A 27,078-nucleotide genomic window follows, 5' to 3' on the forward strand; every position below is an offset into this window, starting at 1 on the left:
TTCTTTGGACTGATAGCTTTGAAGATATGTCCTGATGGAGGTGAGAGTGGAGCACGACTGTCTCCGTGGCGCAATTGGCTAGCGCGATCGGCTGTTAACCGAGAGGTTGGAGGTTCCAGCCCTCCCGGGAGTGGTGTGTTGCTTTTTTTGGGCTGATAGCTTAGAAGATATGTTCTGATTGTGGTGAGAGTGGAGCACGACTGTCTCCGTGGCGCTATTTGCTATCGCGATCGGCTGTTAACCGAAAGGTTGGAGGTACGAGCCCACACGGTGGTGGTGCGGCACTTTTTTTTTCTTTGGGCTGATAGCTCTGAAGAAATGTTCTGACGGTGGTGAGAGTGGAGCACGACTGTGTCGGTGGCGCAATTGGCTATGCGAAAGGCTGTTAAGCGGAATGTTGGAGGTTCGAGCCCTCCCGGGAGTGGTGTGTTGCTTTTTTTCTTTGGGCTGATAGCTCTGAAGATATGTTCTCATGGTGGTGAGAGTGGAGCAGGACTGTCTCCGTGGCGCAATCGGCTAGCGCGATTAGCTGTTAACCGAGAGGTTTGAGGTACGAGCCCACCCGGTGGAGGTGTGGCGCTTTTTTTTCTTTGGCCTGATAGCTTTGAAGATATGTCCTGACGGTGGTGAGAGTGGAGCACGACTGTCTCCATGGCGCAAGTGGCTATGCGATTGGCTGTTAAGTGAAAGGTTGGAGGTTCCAGCCCTCCCGGGAGTGGTGTGTTGCTTTTTTTCGGTAGATAGCTTAGAAGATATGTTCTGATGGTGGTGAGAGTGGAGCACGACTGTCTCCGTGGCGCAATTTGCTATCGCGATCGGCTGTTAACCAAAAGGTTGGAGGTACGAGCCCACACGGTGGTGGTGCGGCACTTTTTTTTTCTTTGGGCTGATAGCTCTGAAGAAATGTTCTGACGGTGGTGAGAGTGGAGCACGACTGTATCCGTGGCGCAATTGGCTATGCGAAAGGCTGTTAACCGGAAGGTTGGAGGTTCGAGCCCTCCCGGGAGTGGTGTGTTGCTTTTTTTTCTTTGGGCTGATAGCTTTGAAGATATCAAGATGGCTTACGAGCTTCGCTTTCACGTTATACAGGTTGGTGAAATCGATTCATTACATGCTAAGAAGACAAGTAACCGTTGTTTACTGCTGCTTCCACGCCCACAGGTGTTATACGTCTTGTCGCGAGAGTGTACTAACGCCCTTTGCTCGCTACTCTTGTGTTGCGGTGACGTTGAAGCAAACCCAGGGCCTCCAAAAAAGACCCCTGGGCCACAAGATGATGTCGAGAACAACACAGCTTCTTCTGATGCGCGTCATAAAGAAGTTATGGCAATGCTTTCTAAGATAAGCGCCCGCTGTGATTCATCTGCCGTTGAGCAGTCCAATTTGGCAAAGGCGATCGGCGAGGTGAAAGCCAACCAGCAACTTGTGGCGAGCAAATTATGCGAGATTGAAAGGCGGCTTTCGACGGTTGAACTGCGGACTAACTCGGTTGCGGACATTGAGAAGGAATTGCAGGTCGCGAATGAAGCTATCGGCAGCATCACTCAAACAAACGACGCATTGGTGTCCCGTCTAAACGACCTCGAGGACAGAGCCCGAAGGTGCAACTTAGTGTTTTTCGGTATGCCCGATAAAAATGAGACCTGGCAAGCTACTGAAGAGGCACTTACGAACTTGCTCTCTAGTAGCCTAGGCGCCGAGTTCGACCCGAATGCAGTAGAAAAGGCCCATCGTTTAGGTGGTCCATATATACGCGAGAAAACTCGACCAGTGATAGTAAAATTTGCAAGCCTTAAAGCAAAAGAACTTGTGATGGCACGTCGATCGAAGCTGAGAAGTCATAAAGTCTCTGTATCGGAGGACTACTGTCAGGCTACAAGAACAGCGCGCAAGATGCTGCACAATTATGCAAAATCATTGCCTGGCCGACCCGCTTTTCAGCTTCGTTACGACAAGCTCGTTGTTAACCACAGAAACTATTGTTATGATGCTTCCGCGGGCATTGTTCGCGAGACTACTGCGCATTCTCGCAGTAATGGCAGCGAATCCCGCATCGAAAATGGGGCGCACTCAACTTCTGATCACAGCCATGACCTTCACGCACGTTTATTGCCTGATGCCGCACTTTTGTCCCGTGCGCGGACATCTAATGCCTCCTCATAACAATCAGCAAGGGGAAGTGGCAGTATCGTATCACGTCCTATTTCGGTGCTCTACACGAACATCCGTAGTATAATGGGAAAGCGGGACGCTTTTGACGCTTTTATCGATTCTTGTGAAGCCGACGTGATTGCCGTGACCGAGACTTGGTTGAATGCTCATGTTTGCGATAAGGAAATTTTTACTACTTCCAAATCGTTGAACATTTACCGCCGCGATAGAGATGGAAGACAGGGTGGTGGCACTTTGCTTGCCATTTCGAAGCGTTTCAAGTCCTTTCTTATAAACGTGACGTCTACATTGGAAGTGATATGGTGCGGGTTGGTTGTGAATAATAAAACGCTTGTTCTTGGCGTCTGTTACCGCCCTCCAGATACAGACATCAGCTTTGTTCAGGAGTTTCACGATAACAATAATGAAATTACAATGCGGTACCCATCTTCTTCGATAACTATTCTCGGTGACTTCAACTATCCTACCATAATGTGGGCGTCATCGTTACCAGAAGTCGTACCATTTTCTTCAAATGGCCAATGTTTTCTCGATACTTGCAACCTGTTTAATTTTACGCAGATGGTGAATAACCCAACTCGCGTCACCAATTCTTCATCGCACATTCTTGACTTGATTCTTACAACAATGCCCGACAACATTCATGCACTAAACTCACTTCCTGGTCTCAGCGATCACTGTCTGCTACATTTTTACATACGCAACAGCATGCCAACTGCTACTAAGAAACGCAAGGTTATCTATAACTACAATGCTGCAAACTTTGAGACAATCAACAACGAACTCTCTCTATTTTACGACACTTATTTACATGACTTTGATAATAGAACCGTGCAGGAAAACTGGGATCTGTTTGTTAACAAAATCTACGAACTTACTCGTACCTTTGTTCCCTTAAAGTCTATACCTGTGAGCTCTTGCTCACCCTGGTACAATACATACCTAAAGCGACTTTCTAACAAAAAGAAACGCTTGTTTCGTGCTGCGAAACTCCAGAGTACGGAGAAACGCTGGCGCTCCTACGAGAGTGCTGCGCGAGTTTACTCGTCAGCAGTTTCGGATGCTAAGGCTAACTTTCTATCTAACACTCTGCCATCAATGCTTGTAAGCAACCCTAGAAAGTTTTGGAAAACTATTACAAATACCAACGACAGTGAAATCGTACTTGTTGACTCGGACGGCCTTCCCGTATCTTCCGAGATGTGTGCAGCACGCCTGAACGAAAATTTTGTCCGGAACTTTTCAGGGTCGTCCACTTCTGCTACCGTCTCTTTACCAGCGCGCAACTATCCAACAACGTCTGTTATAGTGACTGAGGCCCATGGAATTGTAAAACTAATTGAATCGCTCAGAATATCCTCTGCTTGTGGTGTTGACAACATAAACGCAAGAGTCCTTAAAGAAACTAAGCATGCCTCATCTATGTTCCTGTGTAAAATATTCCAACAGTCTTTGAATGAAGGTGTGGTGCCACGCGTTTGGAAAGAGGCAAAGGTGGTTCCGCTACACAAATCAGGAAACAAGCATTCTGTTACTAATTACCGACCTATTTCACTTACTTCTATACCATGCAAACTTTTGGAGCACATAATTTTCTCTTACTTGGTCAATTTTCTAGAATCAAAATCGTTCTTTAGCACGTCACAGCATGGATTTAGGAAGTCATTCTCATGTGAAACACAGTTGCTTTGTTTTACCCATTCGTTACATATCATTCTAGATCGGAGTTCACTGGTCGACTGCATCTTTTTAGACTTTTCGAAGGCTTTCGACAAGATTAATCATCACCTACTACTATATAAGCTTAGGACCCTTAATATTGATGGCGGCATTCTTGCTTGGATCGAGTTTTTCTTAATTAATCGCTCACAATTCGTTGTTGCTAACAACTACAGCTCACCCTCTTCTCCCGTTACTTCTGGTGTGCCCCAGGGTTCTGTGTTGGGCCCTTTACTATTCCTTATTTATATTAACGACTTACCCGATGTTGTAACTTCTTCGATTCACCTTTTCGCCGATGACTGCGTTGTTTACCGAGAAATCTCATCTAACTCTGACGCTACTTCTTTGCAAAGTGACATTAATAATATTGCCAGCTGGTGTAGAACTTGGCACATGGATCTCAACACTAACAAATGTAAAGTTTTACGTATCTCACGAACTACCGGACCCCCTGTTAACAACATCTTAAATGACGTTGATCTAGAGTCTGTAACTTCGTATAAATACTTGGGGATTCATATAACATCTGACTTGAACTGGAAACATCATATTACCTATGTTATTAACAATAGCGACCGTATGCTAGGGTACCTACGACGCAACTTTAGCCGTGCCCCTCAAGCCGTGAAACTAACCATGTATAAAACACTAGTTCGTCCAAAACTTGAATATGCATGCTCCATTTGGGATCCTTTTCAACTGAACTTGACTCACTCGCTTGAAATGGTACAGAATAACGCAGCACGCTTCATTCTATCTAACTACCATCGCACTAGCAGTATTACGTCAATGAAACAGAGCCTTTCACTACAGTCACTTGAATCACGTCGCAAAGCATCTCGTCTCATACTTTTTCATAAGATAATCAATCATCCACTTTTGAAAGCTCAGTTCATTACCACTCCTGCCTATTGCTCAGCTCGTTTAGATCATCAACATAAGGTACACGTCATTAGCTGCCGCACTAACACTTTTCATCATTCCTTCGTCCCACGCACATCCAGCGACTGGAACCACCTTCCCTCAGACATGGTTTCCATTTCAAGTCACGACTTGTTCTCATCTACAGTGCAGAATTACTTACGTGATGACACGTGAAGTGTATATTGTACATATATATTTTTGTACTCTGTTTGCCCCATTCTGATGATACTTACACGCACATTCATTGTACTGCTTAACATCAAATTTTCATGTTTTGTAATTTTTATTATTTTGATGTTACTATGTTTGCTCTTGGTTATAGTTTTTTTTCTGTACCCCACTCCCCTCTGTAAAGCTATGTGCGATTGAGGGTAAAATAAATGAAATGAAATGAAATGAAATGAAATATGTTCTGATGGTGGTGAGAGTGGAGCAGGACTGTCTCCGTGGCGCAATTGGCTAGCGCGATCGGCTGTTAACCGAAAGGTTGGAGGTACGAATCCACCCGGAGGTGGTGCGGCGCTTTTTTTTCTTTGGGCTGATAGCTTTGAAGATATGTTCTGATAGTGGTGAGAGTGGAGCAGCACGACTGTCTCCGTGGCGCAATAGGCTAGCGCGATCGGCTGTTAACCGAAAGGTTGGAGGTACGAGCCCTCCCGGGAGTGGTGTGTTGCTTTTTATTCTTTGGGCTGATAGCTTTGAAGATATGTTCTGATGGTGGTGAGAGTGGAGCACGACTGTCTCCGTGGCGCAATTGGCTAGCGCGATCGGCTGTCAACCGAAAGGTTAGAGGTACGAGCCCATCCGGTGGTGGTGCGGCGCTTTTTTTCTTTGGGCTGATAGCTCTGAAGAAATGTTCTGACAGTGGTGTGAGTGGAGCACGACTGTCTCCGTGGCGCGATTGGCTAGCACGATCGGCTGTTAACCGAAAGGTTGGAGGTTCGAGCCCTCCCGGGAGTGGTGTGTTGCTTTTTTTATTTTGGGCTGATAGCTTTGAAAATATGTTCTGATGGTGGTGAGTGTGGAGCAGGACTGTCTCCGTGGCGCAATTGGCTAGCGCGATCGGCTGTTAACCGAAAGGTTGGAGGTACGAGCCTACCCGGTGGAGGTGCGGCGCTTTTTTTTCTTTGGGCTGATAGCTTTGAAGCTATGTTCTGATGCTGGTGAGAGTGGAGCACGACTGTCTCCTTGGCGCAATTGGCTAGCGCGTTCGGCTGTTAACCGAGAGGTTGGAGGTTGGAGCCCACCCGGTGGTGGTGCGGCGATTTTTTTCCTTTTGGCTGATAGCTCTGAAGAAATGTTCTGACGGTGGTGAGAGTGGAGCACGATTGTCTCCATGGCGCAATTGGCTATGCGATCGGCTGTTAACTGAAAGGTTGGAGGTTCGAGTCCTCCCGGGAGTGGTGTATTGCTTTTTTTCTTTGGGCTGATAGCTTTGAAGATATGTTCTGATGGTGGTGAGAGTGGAGCACGACTGTCTCCGTGGCGCAATTGGCTAGCGCGATCAGCTGTTAACCGACAGGTTGGAGGTTCGAGCCCTCCCGGGAGTGGTGTGTTGCTTTTTTTATTTTGGGCTGATAGCTTTGAAAATATGTTTTGATGGTGGTGAGTGTGAAGCAGGACTGTCTCCGTGACGCAATTGGCTAGCGCGATTGGCTGTTAACGGAAAGGTTGGAGGTATGAGCCCACCCGGTGGAGGTGCGGCGCTTTTTTTTCTTTGGCCTGATAGCTTTGAAGATATGTCCTGATGGTGGTGAGTGTGGAGCACGACTGTCTCCGTTGCGCAATTGGCTAGCGCGGTCGGCTTTTAACCGAAAGGTTGGAGGTTCGAGCCCTCCCGGGAGTGGTCTGTTGCTTTTTTTATTTTGGGCTGATAGCTTTGAAAATATGTTTTGATGGTGGTGAGTGTGGAGCAGGACTGTCTCCGTGACGCATTTGGCTAGCGCGATCGACTGTTAACCAAAAGGTTGGAGGTACGAGCCCACCCGGTGGAGGTGCGGCGCTTTTTTTTCTTTGGACTGATAGCTTTGAAGATATGTCCTGATGGAGGTGAGAGTGGAGCACGACTTTCTCCGTGTCGCAATTGGCTATGCGATCGGCTGTTAACCGAAAGGTTGGAGGTTGGAGCCCTCCCGGGAGTGGTGTGTTGCTTTTTTTTCTTTGGGCTGATAGCTTTGAAGATATGTTCTCATGGTGGTGAGAGTGGAGCAGGACTGTCGCCGTGGCGCAATTGGCAAGCGCGATTGGCTGTTAACCGAGAGGTTGGAGGTACGAGCCCACCCGGTGGTGGTGCGGCGCTTTTTTTTCTTTGGGCTGATAGCTTTGAAGAAATGTTCTGATGGTGGTGAGAGTGGAGCACGACTGTCTCCGTGGCGCAATTGGCTAGCGCGGTCGGCTGTTAACCGACAGGTTGGAGGTTCGAGCCCTCCCGGGAGTGGTGTGTTGCTTTTTTTATTTTGGGCTGATAGCTTTGAAAATATGTTTTGATGGTGGTGAGTGTGAAGCAGGACTGTCTCCGTGACGCAATTGGATAGCGCGATCGGCTGCTGATAGCTTTGAAAATATGTTTTGATGGTGGTGAGTGTGAAGCAGGACTGTCTCCGTGACGCAATTGGCTAGTGTGATCGGCTGTTAACCGAAAGGTTGGAGGTACGAGCCCACCCGGTTGAGGTGCGGCGCTTTTTTTTCTTTGGCCTGATAGCTTTGAAGAAATGTTCTGATGGTGGTGAGAGTGGAGCACGGCTGTCTCCGTGGCGCAATTGGCTAGCGCGATCGGCTGGTAACCGAGAGGTTAGAGGTTCCAGCCCTCCCGGGAGTGGTGTGTTGCTTTTTTTATTTTGGGCTGATAGCTTTGAAAATATGTTTTGATGGTGGTGAGTGTGAAACAGGATTGTCTCCGTGACGCAATTGGCTAGCGCGATCGGCTGTTAACCGAAAGGTTGGAGGTACGAGCCCACACGGTGGTGGTGCGGCGCTTTTTTGTTTGGCCTGATAGCTTTGAGGATATGTCCTGATGGTGGTGAGAGTGGAGCACGACTGTGTCCGTGGCGCAATTGGCTAGCGCGATCGGCTGTTAACCGAGAGGTTGGAGTTTCCAGCCCTCCCGGCAGTTGTGTGTTGCTTTTTTTTGGGCTGATAGCTTAGAAGATATGTTCTGATGGTGGTGAGAGTGGAGCACGACTGTGTCCGTGGCGCAATGTGCTATCGCGATCGGCTGTTAACCGAAAGGTTGGAGGTACGAGCCCACACGGTGGTGGTGCGGCACTTTTTTTTTCTTTGGGCTGATAGCTCTGAAGAAATGTTCTGACGGTGGTGAGAGTGGAGCACGACTGTCTCCGTGGCGCAATTGGCTATGCGAAAGGCTGTTAACCGGAAGGTTGGAGGTTCGAGCCCTCCCGGGAGTGGTGTGTTGCTTTTTTTTCTTTGGGCTGATAGCTTTGAAGGTATTTTCTCATGGTGGTGAGAGTAGAGCAGGACTGTCTCCGTGGCGCAATTGTCTAGCGCGATTGGCTATTAACCGAGAGGTTCGAGGTACGAGCCCACCCAGTGGTGGTGCGGCGCTTTTTTTCGGCTGATAGCTTTGAAAAAATGTTCTGATGGTGGTGAGAGTGGAGCACGACTGTCTCCGTGGCGCAATTGGCTAGCGCGGTCGGCTGTTAACCGACAGGTCGGAGGTTCGAGCCCTCCCGGGAGTGGTGTGTTGCTTTTTTTATTTTGGGCTGATAGCTTTGAAAATATGCTTTGATGGTGGTGAGTGTGAAGCAGGACTGTCTCCGTGACGCAATTGGCTAGCGCGATCGGCTGTTAACCGAAAGGTTGGAAGTACGAGCCCACCCGGTGGAGGAGCGACGCTTTTTTTTCTTTGGCCTGATAGCTTTGAAGATATGTCCTGACGATGGTGAGAGTGGAGCACGACTGTCTCCATGGGGCAAGTGGCTATGCGATCGGCTGTTAACTGAAAGGTTGGAGGTTCCAGCCCTCCCGGGAGTGGTGTGTTGCTTTTTTTGGGCTGATAGCTTAGAAGATATGTTCTGATGATGGTGAGAGTGGAGCACGACTGTCTCCGTGGTGCAATTTGCTATCGCAATCGGCTGTTAACCGAAAGGTTGGCGGTACGAGCCCACACGGTGGTGGTGCGGCACTTTTTTTCTTTGGGCTGATAGCTTTGAAGATATGTTTTGATGGTGGTGAGAGTGGAGCACGACTGTCTCCGTGGCGCAATAGACTAGCGCGATCGGCTGTTAACCGAAAGGTTGGAGGTACGAGCCCTCCCAGGAGTGGTGTGTTGCTTTTTATTCTTTGGGCTGATAGCTTTGAAGATATGTTCTGATGGTGGTGAGAGTGGAGCACGACTGTCTCCTTGGCGCAATTGGCTAGCGCGATCGGCTGTTAACCGAGAGGTTGGAGGTTGGAGCCCACCCGGTGGTGGTGCGGCGATTTTTTTCCTTTTGGCTGATAGCTCTGAAGAAATGTTCTGACGGTGGTGAGAGTGGAGCACGATTGTCTCCATGGCGCAATTGGCTATGCGATCGGCTGTTAACTGAAAGGTTGGAGGTTACAGTCCTCCCGGGAGTGGTGTATTGCTTTTTTTTCTTTGGGCTGATAGCTTTGAAGATATGTTCTGATGGTGGTGAGAGTGGAGCACGACTGTCTCCGTGGCGCAATTGGCTAGCGCGATCAGCTGTTAACCGAAAGTTTGGAGGTACGAGCCCACCCGGTGGTGGTGTGGCGCTTTTTTTTCTTTGGGCTGATAGCTCTGAAAAAATGTTCTGACGGTGGTGAGAGTGGAGCACGACTGTCTACGTGGCGCAATTGGCTATGCGATCGGCTGTTAACTGAAAGGTTGGAGGTTGGAGCCTTCCCGGGAGTGGTGTGTTGCTTTTTTTTCTTTGGGCTGATAGCTTTGAAGATATGTTCTCACGGTGGTGAGAGTGGAGCAGGACTGTCTCCGTGGCGCAATTGGCTAGCGCGATTGGCTGTTAACCGAGAGGTTGGAGGTACGAGCCCACCCGGTGGTGGTGCGGCGCTTTTTTTTCTTCTGCCTGATAGCTTTGAAGAAATGTTCTGATGGTGGTGAGAGTGGAGCACGGCTGTCTCCGCGGCGCAATTGGTTAGCGCGATCGGCTGTTAACCGAGAGGTTAGAGGTTCCAGCCCTCCCGGGAGTGGTGTGTTGCTTTTTTTGGGCTGAAAGCTTAGAAGATATGTTTTGATGGTGGTGAGAGTGGAGCACGACTGTCTCCGTGGCGCAATTTGCTATCGCGATCGGCTGTTAACCGAAAGGTTGGAGGTACGAGCCCACACGGTGGTGGTGCGGCACTTTTTTTTTCTTTGGGCTGATAGCTCTGAAGAAATGTTCTGACGGTGGTGAGAGTGGAGCACGACTGTCTCCGTGGCGCAATTGGCTATGCGAAAGGCTGTTAACCGGAAGGTTGGAGGTTCGAGCCCTCCCGGGAGTGGTGTGTTGCTTTTTTTTCTTTGGGCTGATAGCTTTGAAGGTATTTTCTCATGGTGGTGAGAGTGGAGCAGGACTGTCTCCGTGGCGCAATTGGCTAGCGCGATTGGCTGTTAACCAAGAGGTTGGAAGTACGAGCCCACCCGGTGGTGGTGCGGCGCTTTTTTTCTTTGGGCTGATAGCTTTGAAGAAATGTTCTGATGGTGGTGAGAGTGGAGCACGACTGTCTCCGTGGCGCAATTGGCTAGCGCGGTCGGCTGTTAACCGACAGGTTGGAGGTTCGAGCCCTCCCGGGAGTGGTGTGTTGCTTTTTTTATTTTGGGCTGATAGCTTTGAAAATATGCTTTGATGGTGGTGAGAGTGGAGCACGACTGTCTCCGTGGCGCAATTGGCTATGCGAAAGGCTGTTAACCGGAAGGTTGGAGGTTCGAGCCCTCCCGGGAGTGGTGTGTTGCTTTTTATTCTTTGGGCTGATAGCTTTGAAGATATGTTCTGATGGTGGTGAGAGTGGAGCACGACTGTCTCCGTGGCGCAATTGGCTAGCGCGATCGGCTGTCAACCGAAAGGTTAGAGGTACGAGCCCATCCGGTGGTGGTGCGGCGCTTTTTTTCTTTGGGCTGATAGCTCTGAAGAAATGTTCTGACAGTGGTGTGAGTGGAGCACGACTGTCTCCGTGGCGCGATTGGCTAGCACGATCGGCTGTTAACCGAAAGGTTGGAGGTTCGAGCCCTCCCGGGAGTGGTGTGTTGCTTTTTTTATTTTGGGCTGATAGCTTTGAAAATATGTTCTGATGGTGGTGAGTGTGGAGCAGGACTGTCTCCGTGGCGCAATTGGCTAGCGCGATCGGCTGTTAACCGAAAGGTTGGAGGTACGAGCCTACCCGGTGGAGGTGCGGCGATTTTTTTTCTTTGGGCTGATAGCTTTGAAGCTATGTTCTGATGCTGGTGAGAGTGGAGCACGACTGTCTCCTTGGCGCAATTGGCTAGCGCGTTCGGCTGTTAACCGAGAGGTTGGAGGTTGGAGCCCACCCGGTGGTGGTGCGGCGATTTTTTTCCTTTTGGCTGATAGCTCTGAAGAAATGTTCTGACGGTGGTGAGAGTGGAGCACGATTGTCTCCATGGCGCAATTGGCTATGCGATCGGCTGTTAACTGAAAGGTTGGAGGTTCGAGTCCTCCCGGGAGTGGTGTATTGCTTTTTTTCTTTGGGCAGATAGCTTTGAAGATATGTTCTGATGGTGGTGAGAGTGGAGCACGACTGTCTCCGTGGCGCAATTGGCTAGCGCGATCAGCTGTTAACCGACAGGTTGGAGGTTCGAGCCCTCCCGGGAGTGGTGTGTTCCTTTTTTTATTTTGGGCTGATAGCTTTGAAAATATGTTTTGATGGTGGTGAGTGTGAAGCAGGACTGTCTCCGTGACGCAATTGGCTAGCGCGATTGGCTGTTAACGGAAAGGTTGGAGGTATGAGCCCACCCGGTGGAGGTGCGGCGCTTTTTTTTCTTTGGCCTGATAGCTTTGAAGATATGTCCTGATGGTGGTGAGTGTAGAGCACGACTGTCTCCGTTGCGCAATTGGCTAGCGCGGTCGGCTTTTAACCGAAAGGTTGGAGGTTCGAGCCCTCCCGGGAGTGGTGTGTTGCTTTTTTTATTTTGGGCTGATAGCTTTGAAAATATGTTTTGATGGTGGTGAGTGTGGAGCAGGACTGTCTCCGTGACGCATTTGGCTAGCGCGATCGACTGTTAACCAAAAGGTTGGAGGTACGAGCCCACCCGGTGGAGGTGCGGCGCTTTTTTTTCTTTGGACTGATAGCTTTGAAGATATGTCCTGATGGAGGTGAGAGTGGAGCACGACTGTCTCCGTGGCGCAATTGGCTATGCGATCGGCTGTTAACCGAAAGGTTGGAGGTTGGAGCCCTCCCGGGAGTGGTGTGTTGCTTTTTTTTCTTTGGGCTGATAGCTTTGAAGATATGTTCTCATGGTGGTGAGAGTGGAGCAGGACTGTCTCCGTGGCGCAATTGGCAAGCGCGATTGGCTGTTAACCGAGAGGTTGGAGGTACGAGCCCACCCGGTGGTGGTGCGGCGCTTTTTTTTCTTTGGGCTGATAGCTTTGAAGAAATGTTCTGATGGTGGTGAGAGTGGAGCACGACTGTCTCCGTGGCGCAATTGGCTAGCGCGGTCGGCTGTTAACCGACAGGTTGGAGGTTCGAGCCCTCCCGGGAGTGGTGTGTTGCTTTTTTTATTTTGGGCTGATAGCTTTGAAAATATGTTTTGATGGTGGTGAGTGTGGAACAGGATTGTCTCCGTGACGCAATTGGCTAGCGCGATCGGCTGTTAACCGAAAGGTTGGAGGTACGAGCCCACACGGTGGTGGTGCGGCGCTTTTTTGTTTGGCCTGATAGCTTTGAGGATATGTCCTGATGGTGGTGAGAGTGGAGCACGACTGTGTCCGTGGCGCAATTGGCTAGCGCGATCGGCTGTTAACCGAGAGGTTGGAGTTTCCAGCCCTCCCGGCAGTTGTGTGTTGCTTTTTTTTGGGCTGATAGCTTAGAAGATATGTTCTGATGGTGGTGAGAGTGGAGCACGACTGTGTCCGTGGCGCAATGTGCTATCGCGATCGGCTGTTAACCGAAAGGTTGGAGGTACGAGCCCACACGGTGGTGGTGCGGCACTTTTTTTTTCTTTGGGCTGATAGCTCTGAAGAAATGTTCTGACGGTGGTGAGAGTGGAGCACGACTGTCTCCGTGGCGCAATTGGCTATGCGAAAGGCTGTTAACCGGAAGGTTGGAGGTTCGAGCCCTCCCGGGAGTGGTGTGTTGCTTTTTTTTCTTTGGGCTGATAGCTTTGAAGGTATTTTCTCATGGTGGTGAGAGTAGAGCAGGACTGTCTCCGTGGCGCAATTGTCTAGCGCGATTGGCTATTAACCGAGAGGTTCGAGGTACGAGCCCACCCAGTGGTGGTGCGGCGCTTTTTTTGGGCTGATAGCTTTGAAAAAATGTTCTGATGGTGGTGAGAGTGGAGCACGACTGTCTCCGTGGCGCAATTGGCTAGCGCGGTCGGCTGTTAACCGACAGGTCGGAGGTTCGAGCCCTCCCGGGAGTGGTGTGTTGCTTTTTTTATTTTGGGCTGATAGCTTTGAAAATATGCTTTGATGGTGGTGAGTGTGAAGCAGGACTGTCTCCGTGACGCAATTGGCTAGCGCGATCGGCTGTTAACCGAAAGGTTGGAAGTACGAGCCCACCCGGTGGAGGAGCGACGCTTTTTTTTCTTTGGCCTGATAGCTTTGAAGATATGTCCTGACGGTGGTGAGAGTGGAGCACGACTGTCTCCATGGGGCAAGTGGCTATGCGATCGGCTGTTAACTGAAAGGTTGGAGGTTCCAGCCCTCCCGGGAGTGGTGTGTTGCTTTTTTTGGGCTGATAGCTTAGAAGATATGTTCTGATGATGGTGAGAGTGGAGCACGACTGTCTCCGTGGTGCAATTTGCTATCGCAATCGGCTGTTAACCGAAAGGTTGGCGGTACGAGCCCACACGGTGGTGGTGCGGCACTTTTTTTCTTTGGGCTGATAGCTTTGAAGATATGTTTTGATGGTGGTGAGAGTGGAGCACGACTGTCTCCGTGGCGCAATAGACTAGCGCGATCGGCTGTTAACCGAAAGGTTGGAGGTACGAGCCCTCCCAGGAGTGGTGTGTTGCTTTTTATTCTTTGGGCTGATAGCTTTGAAGATATGTTCTGATGGTGGTGAGAGTGGAGCACGACTGTCTCCTTGGCGCAATTGGCTAGCGCGATCGGCTGTTAACCGAGAGGTTGGAGGTTGGAGCCCACCCGGTGGTGGTGCGGCGATTTTTTTCCTTTTGGCTGATAGCTCTGAAGAAATGTTCTGACGGTGGTGAGAGTGGAGCACGATTGTCTCCATGGCGCAATTGGCTATGCGATCGGCTGTTAACTGAAAGGTTGGAGGTTACAGTCCTCCCGGGAGTGGTGTATTGCTTTTTTTTCTTTGGGCTGATAGCTTTGAAGATATGTTCTGATGGTGGTGAGAGTGGAGCACGACTGTCTCCGTGGCGCAATTGGCTAGCGCGATCAGCTGTTAACCGAAAGTTTGGAGGTACGAGCCCACCCGGTGGTGGTGTGGCGCTTTTTTTTCTTTGGGCTGATAGCTCTGAAAAAATGTTCTGACGGTGGTGAGAGTGGAGCACGACTGTCTACGTGGCGCAATTGGCTATGCGATCGGCTGTTAACTGAAAGGTTGGAGGTTGGAGCCTTCCCGGGAGTGGTGTGTTGCTTTTTTTTCTTTGGGCTGATAGCTTTGAAGATATGTTCTCACGGTGGTGAGAGTGGAGCAGGACTGTCTCCGTGGCGCAATTGGCTAGCGCGATTGGCTGTTAACCGAGAGGTTGGAGGTACGAGCCCACCCGGTGGTGGTGCGGCGCTTTTTTTTCTTCTGCCTGATAGCTTTGAAGAAATGTTCTGATGGTGGTGAGAGTGGAGCACGGCTGTCTCCGCGGCGCAATTGGTTAGCGCGATCGGCTGTTAACCGAGAGGTTAGAGGTTCCAGCCCTCCCGGGAGTGGTGTGTTGCTTTTTTTGGGCTGAAAGCTTAGAAGATATGTTTTGATGGTGGTGAGAGTGGAGCACGACTGTCTCCGTGGCGCAATTTGCTATCGCGATCGGCTGTTAACCGAAAGGTTGGAGGTACGAGCCCACACGGTGGTGGTGCGGCACTTTTTTTTTCTTTGGGCTGATAGCTCTGAAGAAATGTTCTGACGGTGGTGAGAGTGGAGCACGACTGTCTCCGTGGCGCAATTGGCTATGCGAAAGGCTGTTAACCGGAAGGTTGGAGGTTCGAGCCCTCCCGGGAGTGGTGTGTTGCTTTTTTTTCTTTGGGCTGATAGCTTTGAAGGTATTTTCTCATGGTGGTGAGAGTGGAGCAGGACTGTCTCCGTGGCGCAATTGGCTAGCGCGATTGGCTGTTAACCAAGAGGTTGGAAGTACGAGCCCACCCGGTGGTGGTGCGGCGCTTTTTTTCTTTGGGCTGATAGCTTTGAAGAAATGTTCTGATGGTGGTGAGAGTGGAGCACGACTGTCTCCGTGGCGCAATTGGCTAGCGCGGTCGGCTGTTAACCGACAGGTTGGAGGTTCGAGCCCTCCCGGGAGTGGTGTGTTGCTTTTTTTATTTTGGGCTGATAGCTTTGAAAATATGCTTTGATGGTGGTGAGAGTGGAGCACGACTGTCTCCGTGGCGCAATTGGCTATGCGAAAGGCTGTTAACCGGAAGGTTGGAGGTTCGAGCCCTCCCGGGAGTGGTGTGTTGCTTTTTATTCTTTGGGCTGATAGCTTTGAAGATATGTTCTGATGGTGGTGAGAGTGGAGCACGACTGTCTCCGTGGCGCAATTGGCTAGCGCGATCGGCTGTCAACCGAAAGGTTAGAGGTACGAGCCCATCCGGTGGTGGTGCGGCGCTTTTTTTCTTTGGGCTGATAGCTCTGAAGAAATGTTCTGACAGTGGTGTGAGTGGAGCACGACTGTCTCCGTGGCGCGATTGGCTAGCACGATCGGCTGTTAACCGAAAGGTTGGAGGTTCGAGCCCTCCCGGGAGTGGTGTGTTGCTTTTTTTATTTTGGGCTGATAGCTTTGAAAATATGTTCTGATGGTGGTGAGTGTGGAGCAGGACTGTCTCCGTGGCGCAATTGGCTAGCGCGATCGGCTGTTAACCGAAAGGTTGGAGGTACGAGCCTACCCGGTGGAGGTGCGGCGATTTTTTTTCTTTGGGCTGATAGCTTTGAAGCTATGTTCTGATGCTGGTGAGAGTGGAGCACGACTGTCTCCTTGGCGCAATTGGCTAGCGCGTTCGGCTGTTAACCGAGAGGTTGGAGGTTGGAGCCCACCCGGTGGTGGTGCGGCGATTTTTTTCCTTTTGGCTGATAGCTCTGAAGAAATGTTCTGACGGTGGTGAGAGTGGAGCACGATTGTCTCCATGGCGCAATTGGCTATGCGATCGGCTGTTAACTGAAAGGTTGGAGGTTCGAGTCCTCCCGGGAGTGGTGTATTGCTTTTTTTCTTTGGGCAGATAGCTTTGAAGATATGTTCTGATGGTGGTGAGAGTGGAGCACGACTGTCTCCGTGGCGCAATTGGCTAGCGCGATCAGCTGTTAACCGACAGGTTGGAGGTTCGAGCCCTCCCGGGAGTGGTGTGTTCCTTTTTTTATTTTGGGCTGATAGCTTTGAAAATATGTTTTGATGGTGGTGAGTGTGAAGCAGGACTGTCTCCGTGACGCAATTGGCTAGCGCGATTGGCTGTTAACGGAAAGGTTGGAGGTATGAGCCCACCCGGTGGAGGTGCGGCGCTTTTTTTTCTTTGGCCTGATAGCTTTGAAGATATGTCCTGATGGTGGTGAGTGTAGAGCACGACTGTCTCCGTTGCGCAATTGGCTAGCGCGGTCGGCTTTTAACCGAAAGGTTGGAGGTTCGAGCCCTCCCGGGAGTGGTGTGTTGCTTTTTTTATTTTGGGCTGATAGCTTTGAAAATATGTTTTGATGGTGGTGAGTGTGGAGCAGGACTGTCTCCGTGACGCATTTGGCTAGCGCGATCGACTGTTAACCAAAAGGTTGGAGGTACGAGCCCACCCGGTGGAGGTGCGGCGCTTTTTTTTCTTTGGACTGATAGCTTTGAAGATATGTCCTGATGGAGGTGAGAGTGGAGCACGACTGTCTCCGTGGCGCAATTGGCTATGCGATCGGCTGTTAACCGAAAGGTTGGAGGTTGGAGCCCTCCCGGGAGTGGTGTGTTGCTTTTTTTTCTTTGGGCTGATAGCTTTGAAGATATGTTCTCATGGTGGTGAGAGTGGAGCAGGACTGTCTCCGTGGCGCAATTGGCAAGCGCGATTGGCTGTTAACCGAGAGGTTGGAGGTACGAGCCCACCCGGTGGTGGTGCGGCGCTTTTTTTTCTTTGGGCTGATAGCTTTGAAGAAATGTTCTGATGGTGGTGAGAGTGGAGCACGACTGTCTCCGTGGCGCAATTGGCTAGCGCGGTCGGCTGTTAACCGACAGGTTGGAGGTTCGAGCCCTCCCGGGAGTGGTGTGTTGCTTTTTTTATTTTGGGCTGATAGCTTTGAAAATATGTTTTGATGGTGGTGAGTGTGAAGCAGGACTGTCTCCGTGACGCAATTGGATAGCGCGATCGGCTGCTGATAGCTTTGAAAATATGTTTTGATGGTGGTGAGTGTGAAGCAGGACTGTCTCCGTGACGCAATTGGCTAGTGTGATCGGCTGTTAACCGAAAGGTTGGAGGTACGAGCCCACCCGGTTGAGGTGCGGCGCTTTTTTTTCTTTGGCCTGATAGCTTTGAAGAAATGTTCTGATGGTGGTGAGAGTGGAGCACGGCTGTCTCCGTGGCGCAATTGGCTAGCGCGATCGGCTGGTAACCGAGAGGTTAGAGGTTCCAGCCCTCCCGGGAGTGGTGTGTTGCTTTTTTTATTTTGGGCTGATAGCTTTGAAAATATGTTTTGATGGTGGTGAGTGTGGAACAGGATTGTCTCCGTGACGCAATTGGCTAGCGCGATCGGCTGTTAACCGAAAGGTTGGAGGTACGAGCCCACACGGTGGTGGTGCGGCGCTTTTTTCTTTGGCCTGATAGCTTTGAGGATATGTCCTGATGGTGGTGAGAGTGGAGCACGACTGTGTCCGTGGCGCAATTGGCTAGCGCGATCGGCTGTTAACCGAGAGGTTGGAGTTTCCAGCCCTCCCGGCAGTTGTGTGTTGCTTTTTTTTGGGCTGATAGCTTAGAAGATATGTTCTGATGGTGGTGAGAGTGGAGCACGACTGTGTCCGTGGCGCAATGTGCTCTCGCGATCGGCTGTTAACCGAAAGGTTGGAGGTACGAGCCCACACGGTGGTGGTGCAGCACTTTTTTTTTTCTTTGGGCTGATAACTCTGAAGAAATGTTTTGACGGTGGTGAGAGTGGAGCACGACTGTCTCCGTGGCGCAATTGGCTATGCGAAAGGCTGTTAACCGGAAGGTTGGAGGTTCGAGCCCTCCCGGGAGTGGTGTTTTGCTTTTTTTTCTTTGGGCTGATAGCTTTGAAGGTATTTTCTCATGGTGGTGAGAGTAGAGCAGGACTGTCTCCGTAGCGCAATTGGCTAGCGCGATTGGCTGTTAACCGAGAGGTTCGAGGTACGAGCCCACCCGGTGGTGGTGCGGCGCTTTTTTTGGGCTGATAGCTTTGAAAAAATGTTCTGATGGTGGTGAGAGTGGAGCACGACTGTCTCCGTGGCGCAATTGGCTAGCGCGGTCGGCTGTTAACCGACAGGTCGGAGGTTCGAGCCCTCCCGGGAGTGGTGTGTTGCTTTTTTTATTTTGGGCTGATAGCTTTGAAAATATGCTTTGATGGTGGTGAGTGTGAAGCAGGACTGTCTCCGTGACGCAATTGGCTAGCGCGATCGGCTGTTAACCGAAAGGTTGGAGGTACGAGCCCACCCGGTGGAGGAGCGACGCTTTTTTTTTCTTTGGCCTGATAGCTTTGAAGATATGTCCTGACGGTGGTGAGAGTGGAGCACGACTGTCTCCATGGCGCAAGTGGCTATGCGATCGGCTGTTAACTGAAAGGTTGGAGGTTCCAGCCCTCCCGGGAGTGGTGTGTTGCTTTTTTTGGGCTGATAGCTTAGAAGATATGTTCTGATGATGGTGAGAGTGGAGCACGACTGTCTCCGTGGTGCAATTTGCTATCGCAATCGGCTGTTAACCGAAAGGTTGGCGGTACGAGCCCACACGGTGGTGGTGCGGCACTTTTTTTCTTTGGGCTGATAGCTTTGAAGATATGTTTTGATGGTGGTGAGAGTGGAGCACGACTGTCTCCGTGGCGCAATAGACTAGCGCGATCGGCTGTTAACCGAAAGGTTGGAGGTACGAGCCCTCCCGGGAGTGGTGTGTTGCTTTTTATTCTTTGGGCTGATAGCTTTGAAGATATGTTCTGATGGTGGTGAGAGTGGAGCACGACTGTCTCCGTGGCGCAATTGACTAGCGCGATCGGCTGTCAACCGAAAGGTTAGAGGTACGAGCCCACCCGGTGGTGGTGCGGCGCTTTTTTTCTTTGGGTTGATAGCTTTGAAGATATGTTCTGACAGTGGTGTGAGTGGAGCACGACTGTCTCCGTGGCGCAATTGGCTAGCGCGATCGGCTGTTAACCGAAATGTTGGAGGTTCGAGCCCTCCCGGGAGTGGTGTGTTGCTTTTTTATTTTGGGCTGATAGCTTTGATAATATATTCTGATGGTGGTGAGTGTGGAGCAGGACTGTCTCCGTGGCGCAATTGGCTAGCGCGATCGGCTGTTAACCGAAAGGTTGGAGGTACGAGCCTACCCGGTGGAGGTGCGGCGCTTTTTTTTCTTTGGGCTGATAGCTTTGAAGATATGTTCTGATGGTGGTGAGAGTGGAGCACGACTGTCTCCTTGGCGCAATTGGCTAGCGCGATCGGCTGTTAACCGAGAGGTTGGAGGTTGAAGCCCACCCGGTGGTGGTGCGGCGATTTTTTTCCTTTTGGCTGATAGCTCTGAAGAAATGTTCTGACGGTGGTGAGAGTGGAGCACGATTGTCTCCATGGCGCAATTGGCTATGCGATCGGCTGTTAACTGAAAGGTTGGAGGTTACAGTCCTCCCGGGAGTGGTGTATTCCTTTTTTTTCTTTGGGCTGATAGCTTTGAAGATATGTTCTGATGGTGGTGAGAGTGGAGCACGACTGTCTCCGTGGCGCAATTGGCTAGCGCGATCAGCTGTTAACCGAAAGTTTGGAGGTACGAGCCCACCCGGTGGTGGTGTGGCGCTTTTTTTTCTTTGGGCTGATAGCTCTGAAGAAATGTTCTGACGGTGGTGAGAGTGGAGCACGACTGTCTACGTGGCGCAATTGGCTATGCGATCGGCTGTTAACTGAAAGGTTGGAGGTTGGAGCCTTCCCGGGAGTGGTGTGTTGCTTTTTTTTCTTTGGGCTGATAGCTTTGAAGATATGTTCTCACGGTGGTGAGAGTGGAGCAGGACTGTCTCCGTGGCGCAATTGGCTAGCGCGATTGGCTGTTAACCGAGAGGTTGGAGGTACGAGCCCACCCGGTGGTGGTGCGGCGCTTTTTTTTCTTCTGCCTGATAGCTTTGAAGAAATGTTCTGATGGTGGTGAGAGTGGAGCACGGCTGTCTCCGCGGCGCAATTGGTTAGCGCGATCGGCTGTTAACCGAGAGGTTAGAGGTTCCAGCCCTCCCGGGAGTGGTGTGTTGCTTTTTTGGGCTGAAAGCTTAGAAGATATGTTTTGATGGTGGTGAGAGTGGAGCACGACTGTCTCCGTGGCGCAATTTGCTATCGCGATCGGCTGTTAACCGAAAGGTTGGAGGTACGAGCCCACACGGTGGTGGTGCGGCACTTTTTTTTTTCTTTGGGCTGATAGCTCTGAAGAAATGTTCTGACGGTGGTGAGAGTGGAGCACGACTGTCTCCGTGGCGCAATTGGCTATGCGAAAGGCTGTTAATCGGAAGGTTGGAGGTTCGAGCCCTCCCGGGAGTGGTGTGTTGCTTTTTTTTCTTTGGGCTGATAGCTTTGAAGGTATTTTCTCATGGTGGTGAGAGTGGAGCAGGACTGTCTCCGTGGCGCAATTGGCTAGCGCGATTGGCTGTTAACCAAGAGGTTGGAAGTACGAGCCCACCCGGTGGTGGTGCGGCGCTTTTTTTCTTTGGGCTGATAGCTTTGAAGAAATGTTCTGATGGTGGTGAGAGTGGAGCACGACTGTCTCCGTGGCGCAATTGGCTAGCGCGGTCGGCTGTTAACCGACAGGTTGGAGGTTCGAGCCCTCCCGGGAGTGGTGTGTTGCTTTTTTTATTTTGGGCTGATAGCTTTGAAAATATGCTTTGATGGTGGTGAGAGTGGAGCACGACTGTCTCCGTGGCGCAATTGGCTATGCGAAAGGCTGTTAACCGGAAGGTTGGAGGTTCGAGCCCTCCCGGGAGTGGTGTGTTGCTTTTTTTTCTTTGGGCTGATAGCTTTGAAGGTATTTTCTCATGGTGGTGAGAGTGGAGCAGGACTGTCTCCGTGATGCAATTGGCTAGCGCGATCGGCTGTTAACCGAAAGGTTGGAGGTACGAGCCCATCCGGTGGCGGTGCGGCGCTTTTTTTCTTTGGCCTGATAGCTTTGAAGATATGTCCTGACGGTGGTGAGAGTGGAGCACGACTGTATCCGTGGCGCCATTGGCTATGCGAAAGGCTGTTAACCGGAAGGTTGGAGGTTCGAGCCCTCCCGGGAGTGGTGTGTTGCTTTTTTTTTCTTTGGGCTGATAGCTTTGAAGATATGTTCTGATGGTGGTGAGAGTGGAGCAGGACTGTCTCCGTGGCGCAATTGGCTAGCGCGATCGGCTGTTAACCGAAAGGTTGGAGGTACTAATCCACCCGGAGGTGGTGCGGCGCTTTTTTTTGGGCTGATAGCTTTGAAGATATGTTCTGATAGTGGTGAGAATGGAGCAGCACGACTGTCTCCGTGGCGCAATAGGCTAGCGCGATTGGCTGTTAACCGAAAGGTTGGAGGTACGAGCCCTCCAGGGAGTGGTGTGTTGCTTTTTATTCTTTGGGCTGATAGCTTTGAAGATATGTTCTGATGGTGGTGAGAGTGGAGCACGACTGTCTCTGTGGCGCAATCGGCTAGCGCGATCGGCTGTCAACCGAAAGGTTAGAGGTACGAGCCCACCTGGTGGTGGTGCGGCGCTTTTTTTCTTTGGGCTGATAGCTCTGAAGAAATGTTCTGACAGTGGTGTGAGTGGAGCACGACTGTCTCCGTGGCGCAATTGGCTAGCGCGATCGGCTGTTAACCGACAGGTTGGAGGTTCGAGCCCTCCCGGGAGTGGTGTGTTGCTTTTTTTATTTTGGGCTGATAGCTTTGAAAATATGTTTTGATGGTGGTGAGTGTGAAACAGGATTGTCTCCGTGACGCAATTGGCTAGCGCGATCGGCTGTTAGCCGAAAGGTTGGAGGTACGAGCCCACACGGTGGTGGTGCGGCGCTTTTTTCTTTGGCCTGATAGCTTTGAGGATATGTCCTGATGGTGGTGAGAGTGGAGCACGACTGTGTCCGTGGCGCAATTGGCTAGCGCGATCGGCTGGTAACCGAGAGGTTAGAGGTTCCAGCCCTCCCGGGAGTGGTGTGTTGCTTTTTTTATTTTGGGCTGATAGCTTTGAAAATATGTTTTGATGGTGGTGAGTGTGAAACAGGATTGTCTCCGTGACGCAATTGGCTAGCGCGATCGGCTGTTAACCGAAAGGTTGGAGGTACGAGCCCACACGGTGGTGGTGCGGCACTTTTTTTTTCTTTGGGCTGATAGCTCTGAAGAAATGTTCTGACGGTGGTGAGAGTGGAGCACGACTGTCTCCGTGACGCAATTGGCTATGCGAAAGGCTGTTAACCGGAAGGTTGGAGGTTCGAGCCCTCCTGGGAGTGGTGTGTTGCTTTTTTTCTTTGGGCTGATAGCTTTGAAGGTATTTTCTCATGGTGGTGAGAGTAGAGCAGGACTGTCTCCGTGGCGCAATTGGCTAGCGCGATTGGCTGTTAACCGAGAGGTTCGAGGTACGAGCCTACCCGGTGGTGGTGCGGCGCTTTTTTTGGGCTGATAGCTTTTAAAAAATGTTCTGATGGTGGTGAGAGTGGAGCACGACTGTCTCCGTGGCGCAATTGGCTAGCGCGGTCGGCTGTTAACCGACAGGCCGGAGGTTCGAGCCCTCCCGGGAGTGGTGTGTTGCTTTTTTTATTTTCTGCTGATAGCTTTGAAAATATGCTTTGATGGTGGTGAGTGTGAAGCAGGACTGTCTCCGTGACGCAATTGGCTAGCGCGATCGGCTGTTAACCGAAAGGTTGGAGGTACGAGCCCACCCGGTGGAGGAGCGACGCTTTTTTTTCTTTGGCCTGATAGCTTTGAAGATATGTCCTGACGGTGGTGAGAGTGGAGCACGACTGTCTCCATGGCGCAAGTGGCTATGCGATCGGCTGTTAACTGAAAGGTTGGAGGTTCCAGCCCTCCCGGGAGTGGTGTGTTGCTTTTTTTGGGCTGATAGCTTAGAAGATATGTTCTGATGATGGTGAGAGTAGAGCACGACTGTCTCCGTGGTGCAATTTGCTATCGCAATCGGCTGTTAACCGAAAGGTTGGCGGTACGAGCCCACACGGTGGTGGTGCGGCACTTTTTTTCTTTGGGCTGATAGCTTTGAAGATATGTTTTGATGGTGGTGAGAGTGGAGCACGACTGTCTCCGTGGCGCAATAGACTAGCGCGATCGGCTGTTAACCGAAAGGTTGGAGGTACGAGCCCTCCCGGGAGTGGTGTGTTGCTTTTTATTCTTTGGGCTGATAGCTTTGAAGATATGTTCTGATGGTGGTGAGAGTGGAGCACGACTGTCTCCGTGGCGCAATTGGCTAGCGCGATCGGCTGTCAACCGAAAGGTTAGAGGTACGAGCCCACCCGGTGGTGGTGCGGCGCTTTTTTTCTTTGGGTTGATAGCTCTGAAGAAATGTTCTGACAGTGGTGTGAGTGGAGCACGACTGTCTCCGTGGCGCAATTGGCTAGCGCGATCGGCTGTTAACCGAAATGTTGGAGGTTCGAGCCCTCCCGGGAGTGGTGTGTTGGTTTTTTATTTTGGGCTGATAGCTTTGATAATATATTCTGATGGTGGTGAGTGTGGAGCAGGACTGTCTCCGTGGCGCAATTGGCTAGCGCGATCGGCTGTTAACCGAAAGGTTGGAGGTACGAGCCTACCCGGTGGAGGTGCGGCGCTTTTTTTTCTTTGGGCTGATAGCTTTGAAGATATGTTCTGATGGTGGTGAGAGTGGAGCACGACTGTCTCCTTGGCGCAATTGGCTAGCGCAATCGGCTGTTCACCGAGAGGTTGGAGGTTGGAGCCCACCCGGTGGTGGTGCGGCGATTTTTTTCCTTTTGGCTGATAGCTCTGAAGAAATGTTCTGACGGTGGTGAGAGTGGAGCACGATTGTCTCCATGGCGCAATTGGCTATGCGATCGGCTGTTAACTGAAAGGTTGGAGGTTACAGTCCTCCCGGGAGTGGTGTATTGCTTTTTTTTCTTTGGGCTGATAGCTTTGAAGATATGTTCTGATGGTGGTGAGAGTGGAGCACGACTGTCTCCGTGGCGCAATTGGCTAGCGCGATCAGCTGTTAACCGAAAGTTTGGAGGTACGAGCCCACCCGGTGGTGGTGTGGCGCTTTTTTTTCTTTGGGCTGATAGCTCTGAAGAAATGTTCTGACGGTGGTGAGAGTGGAGCACGACTGTCTACGTGGCGCAATTGGCTATGCGATCGGCTGTTAACTGAAAGGTTGGAGGTTGGAGCCTTCCCGGGAGTGGTGTGTTGCTTTTTTTTCTTTGGGCTGATAGCTTTGAAGATATGTTCTCACGGTGGTGAGAGTGGAGCAGGACTGTCTCCGTGGCGCAATTGGCTAGCGCGATTGGCTGTTAACCGATAGGTTGGAGGTACGAGCCCACCCGGTGGTGGTGCGGCGCTTTTTTTTCTTCTGCCTGATAGCTTTGAAGAAATGTTCTGATGGTGGTGAGAGTGGAGCACGGCTGTCTCCGCGGCGCAATTGGTTAGCGCGATCGGCTGTTAACTGAGAGGTTAGAGGTTCCAGCCCTCCCGGGAGTGGTGTGTTGCTTTTTTTGGGCTGAAAGCTTAGAAGATATGTTTTGATGGTGGTGAGAGTGGAGCACGACTGTCTCCGTGGCGCAATTTGCTATCGCGATCGGCTGTTAACCGAAAGGTTGGAGGTACGAGCCCACACGGTGGTGGTGCGGCTCTTTTTTTTTCTTTGGGCTGATAGCTCTGAAGAAATGTTCTGACGGTGGTGAGAGTGGAGCACGACTGTCTCCGTGGCGCAATTGGCTATGCGAAAGGCTGTTAACCGGAAGGTTGGAGGTTCGAGCCCTCCCGGGAGTGGTGTGTTGCTTTTTTTTCTTTGGGCTGATAGCTTTGAAGGTATTTTCTCATGGTGGTGAGAGTGGAGCAGGACTGTCTCCGTGGCGCAATTGGCTAGCGCGATTGGCTGTTAACCAAGAGGTTGGAAGTACGAGCCCACCCGGTGGTGGTGTGGCGCTTTTTTTTTGGGCTGATAGCTTTGAAGAAATGTTCTGATGGTGGTGAGAGTGGAGCACGACTGTCTCCGTGGCGCAATTGGCTAGCGCGGTCGGCTGTTAACCGACAGGTTGGAGGTTCGAGCCCTCCCGGGAGTGGTGTGTTGCTTTTTTTATTTTGGGCTGATAGCTTTGAAAATATGCTTTGATGGTGGTGAGAGTGGAGCACGACTGTCTCCGTGGCGCAATTGGCTATGCGAAAGGCTGTTAACCGGAAGGTTAGAGGTTCGAGCCCTCCCGGGAGTGGTGTGTTGCTTTTTTTTCTTTGGGCTGATAGCTTTGAAGGTATTTTCTCATGGTGGTGAGAGTGGAGCAGGACTGTCTCCGTGATGCAATTGGCTAGCGCGATCGGCTGTTAACCGAAAGGTTGGAGGTACGAGCCCACCCGGTGGCGGTGCGGCGCTTTTTTTCTTTGGCCTGATAGCTTTGAAGATATGTCCTGACGGTGGTGAGAGTAGAGCACGACTGTCTCCATGGCGCAAGTGGCTATGCGATTGGCTGTTAAGTGAAAGGTTGGAGGTTCCAGCCCTCCCGGGAGTGGTGTGTTGCTTTTTTTGGGCTGATAGCTTAGAATATATGTTCTGATGGTGGTGAGAGTGGAGCACGACTGTCTCCGTGGCGCAATTTGCTATCGCGATCGGCTGTTAACCGAAAGGTTGGAGGTACGAGCCCACACGGTGGTGGTGCGGCACTTTTTTTTTCTTTGGGCTGATAGCTCTGAAGAAATGTTCTGACGGTGGTGAGAGTGGAGCACGACTGTATCCGTGGCGCAATTGGCTATGCGAAAGGCTGTTAACCGGAAGGTTGGAGGTTCGAGCCCTCCCGGGAGTGGTGTGTTGCTTTTTTTTTCTTTGGGCTGATAGCTTTGAAGATATGTTCTGATGGTGGTGAGAGTGGAGCAGAACTGTCTCCGTGGCGCAATTGGCTAGCGCGATCGGCTGTTAACCGAAAGGTTGGAGGTACTAATCCACCCGGAGGTGGTGCGGCGCTTTTTTTGGGCTGATAGCTTTGAAGATATGTTCTGATAGTGGTGAGAGTGGAGCAGCACGACTGTCTCCGTGGCGCAATAGGCTAGCACGATCGGCTGTTAACCGAAAGGTTGGAGGTACGAGCCCTCCCGGGAGTGGTGTGTTGCTTTTTATTCTTTGGGCTGATAGCTTTGAAGATATGTTCTGATGGTGGTGAGAGTGGAGCACGACTGTCTCTGTGGCGCAATTGGCTAGCGCGATCGGCTGTCAACCGAAAGGTTAGAGGTACGAGCCCACCTGGTGGTGGTGCGGCGCTTTTTTTCTTTGGGCTGATAGCTCTGAAGAAATGTTCTGACAGTGGTGTGAGTGGAGCACGACTGTCTCCGTGGCGCAATTGGCTAGCGCGATCGGCTGTTAACCGAAAGGTTGGAGGTTCGAGCCCTCCCGGGAGTGGTGTGTTGCTTTTTTTATTTTGGGCTGATAGCTTTGAAAATATGTTCTGATGGTGGTGAGTGTGGAGCAGGACTGTGTCCGTGGCGCAATTGGCTAGCGCGATCGGCTGTTAACCGAAAGGTTGGAGGTACGAGCCTACCCGGTGGAAGTGCGGCGCTTTTTTTTCTTTGGGCTGATAGCTTTGAAGCTATGTTCTGATGCTGGTGAGAGTGGAGCACGACTGTCTCCTTGGCACAATTGGCTAGC

The 27,078-nt window shown here is 51.0% G+C and overlaps 11 non-coding genes across 11 annotated transcripts; all 11 read left to right on the forward strand.

Annotated features, from left to right (window-relative positions):
- Positions 1-7,178: 7,178 nt before the first annotated feature.
- On the forward strand, positions 7,179-7,255 carry TRNAN-GUU (transfer RNA asparagine (anticodon GUU)). Its single transcript has one exon. It is a non-coding gene; the product is annotated as a tRNA-Asn (tRNA).
- Positions 7,256-8,436: 1,181 nt separating this feature from the next.
- Positions 8,437-8,513, forward strand: TRNAN-GUU (transfer RNA asparagine (anticodon GUU)). Its single transcript has one exon. It is a non-coding gene; the product is annotated as a tRNA-Asn (tRNA).
- A 1,980-nt stretch (positions 8,514-10,493) lies between these two features.
- On the forward strand, positions 10,494-10,570 carry TRNAN-GUU (transfer RNA asparagine (anticodon GUU)). Its single transcript has one exon. It is a non-coding gene; the product is annotated as a tRNA-Asn (tRNA).
- Positions 10,571-12,412: 1,842 nt separating this feature from the next.
- TRNAN-GUU (transfer RNA asparagine (anticodon GUU)) lies at positions 12,413-12,489 on the forward strand. Its single transcript has one exon. It is a non-coding gene; the product is annotated as a tRNA-Asn (tRNA).
- Positions 12,490-13,289: 800 nt separating this feature from the next.
- TRNAN-GUU (transfer RNA asparagine (anticodon GUU)) lies at positions 13,290-13,366 on the forward strand. The gene has a single exon. It is a non-coding gene; the product is annotated as a tRNA-Asn (tRNA).
- Positions 13,367-15,346: 1,980 nt separating this feature from the next.
- Positions 15,347-15,423, forward strand: TRNAN-GUU (transfer RNA asparagine (anticodon GUU)). Its single transcript has one exon. It is a non-coding gene; the product is annotated as a tRNA-Asn (tRNA).
- Positions 15,424-17,265: 1,842 nt separating this feature from the next.
- Positions 17,266-17,342, forward strand: TRNAN-GUU (transfer RNA asparagine (anticodon GUU)). Its single transcript has one exon. It is a non-coding gene; the product is annotated as a tRNA-Asn (tRNA).
- Positions 17,343-18,524: 1,182 nt separating this feature from the next.
- On the forward strand, positions 18,525-18,601 carry TRNAN-GUU (transfer RNA asparagine (anticodon GUU)). The gene has a single exon. It is a non-coding gene; the product is annotated as a tRNA-Asn (tRNA).
- Positions 18,602-21,024: 2,423 nt separating this feature from the next.
- Positions 21,025-21,101, forward strand: TRNAN-GUU (transfer RNA asparagine (anticodon GUU)). Its single transcript has one exon. It is a non-coding gene; the product is annotated as a tRNA-Asn (tRNA).
- Positions 21,102-22,936: 1,835 nt separating this feature from the next.
- Positions 22,937-23,013, forward strand: TRNAN-GUU (transfer RNA asparagine (anticodon GUU)). The gene has a single exon. It is a non-coding gene; the product is annotated as a tRNA-Asn (tRNA).
- A 2,420-nt stretch (positions 23,014-25,433) lies between these two features.
- Positions 25,434-25,510, forward strand: TRNAN-GUU (transfer RNA asparagine (anticodon GUU)). Its single transcript has one exon. It is a non-coding gene; the product is annotated as a tRNA-Asn (tRNA).
- The last annotated feature ends 1,568 nt before the right edge of the window (positions 25,511-27,078 follow it).

The sequence above is a fragment of the Rhipicephalus microplus genome, unplaced genomic scaffold (assembly GCF_043290135.1).
Source record: "Rhipicephalus microplus isolate Deutch F79 unplaced genomic scaffold, USDA_Rmic scaffold_13, whole genome shotgun sequence".
Classification (NCBI taxonomy): domain Eukaryota; kingdom Metazoa; phylum Arthropoda; class Arachnida; order Ixodida; family Ixodidae; genus Rhipicephalus; species Rhipicephalus microplus.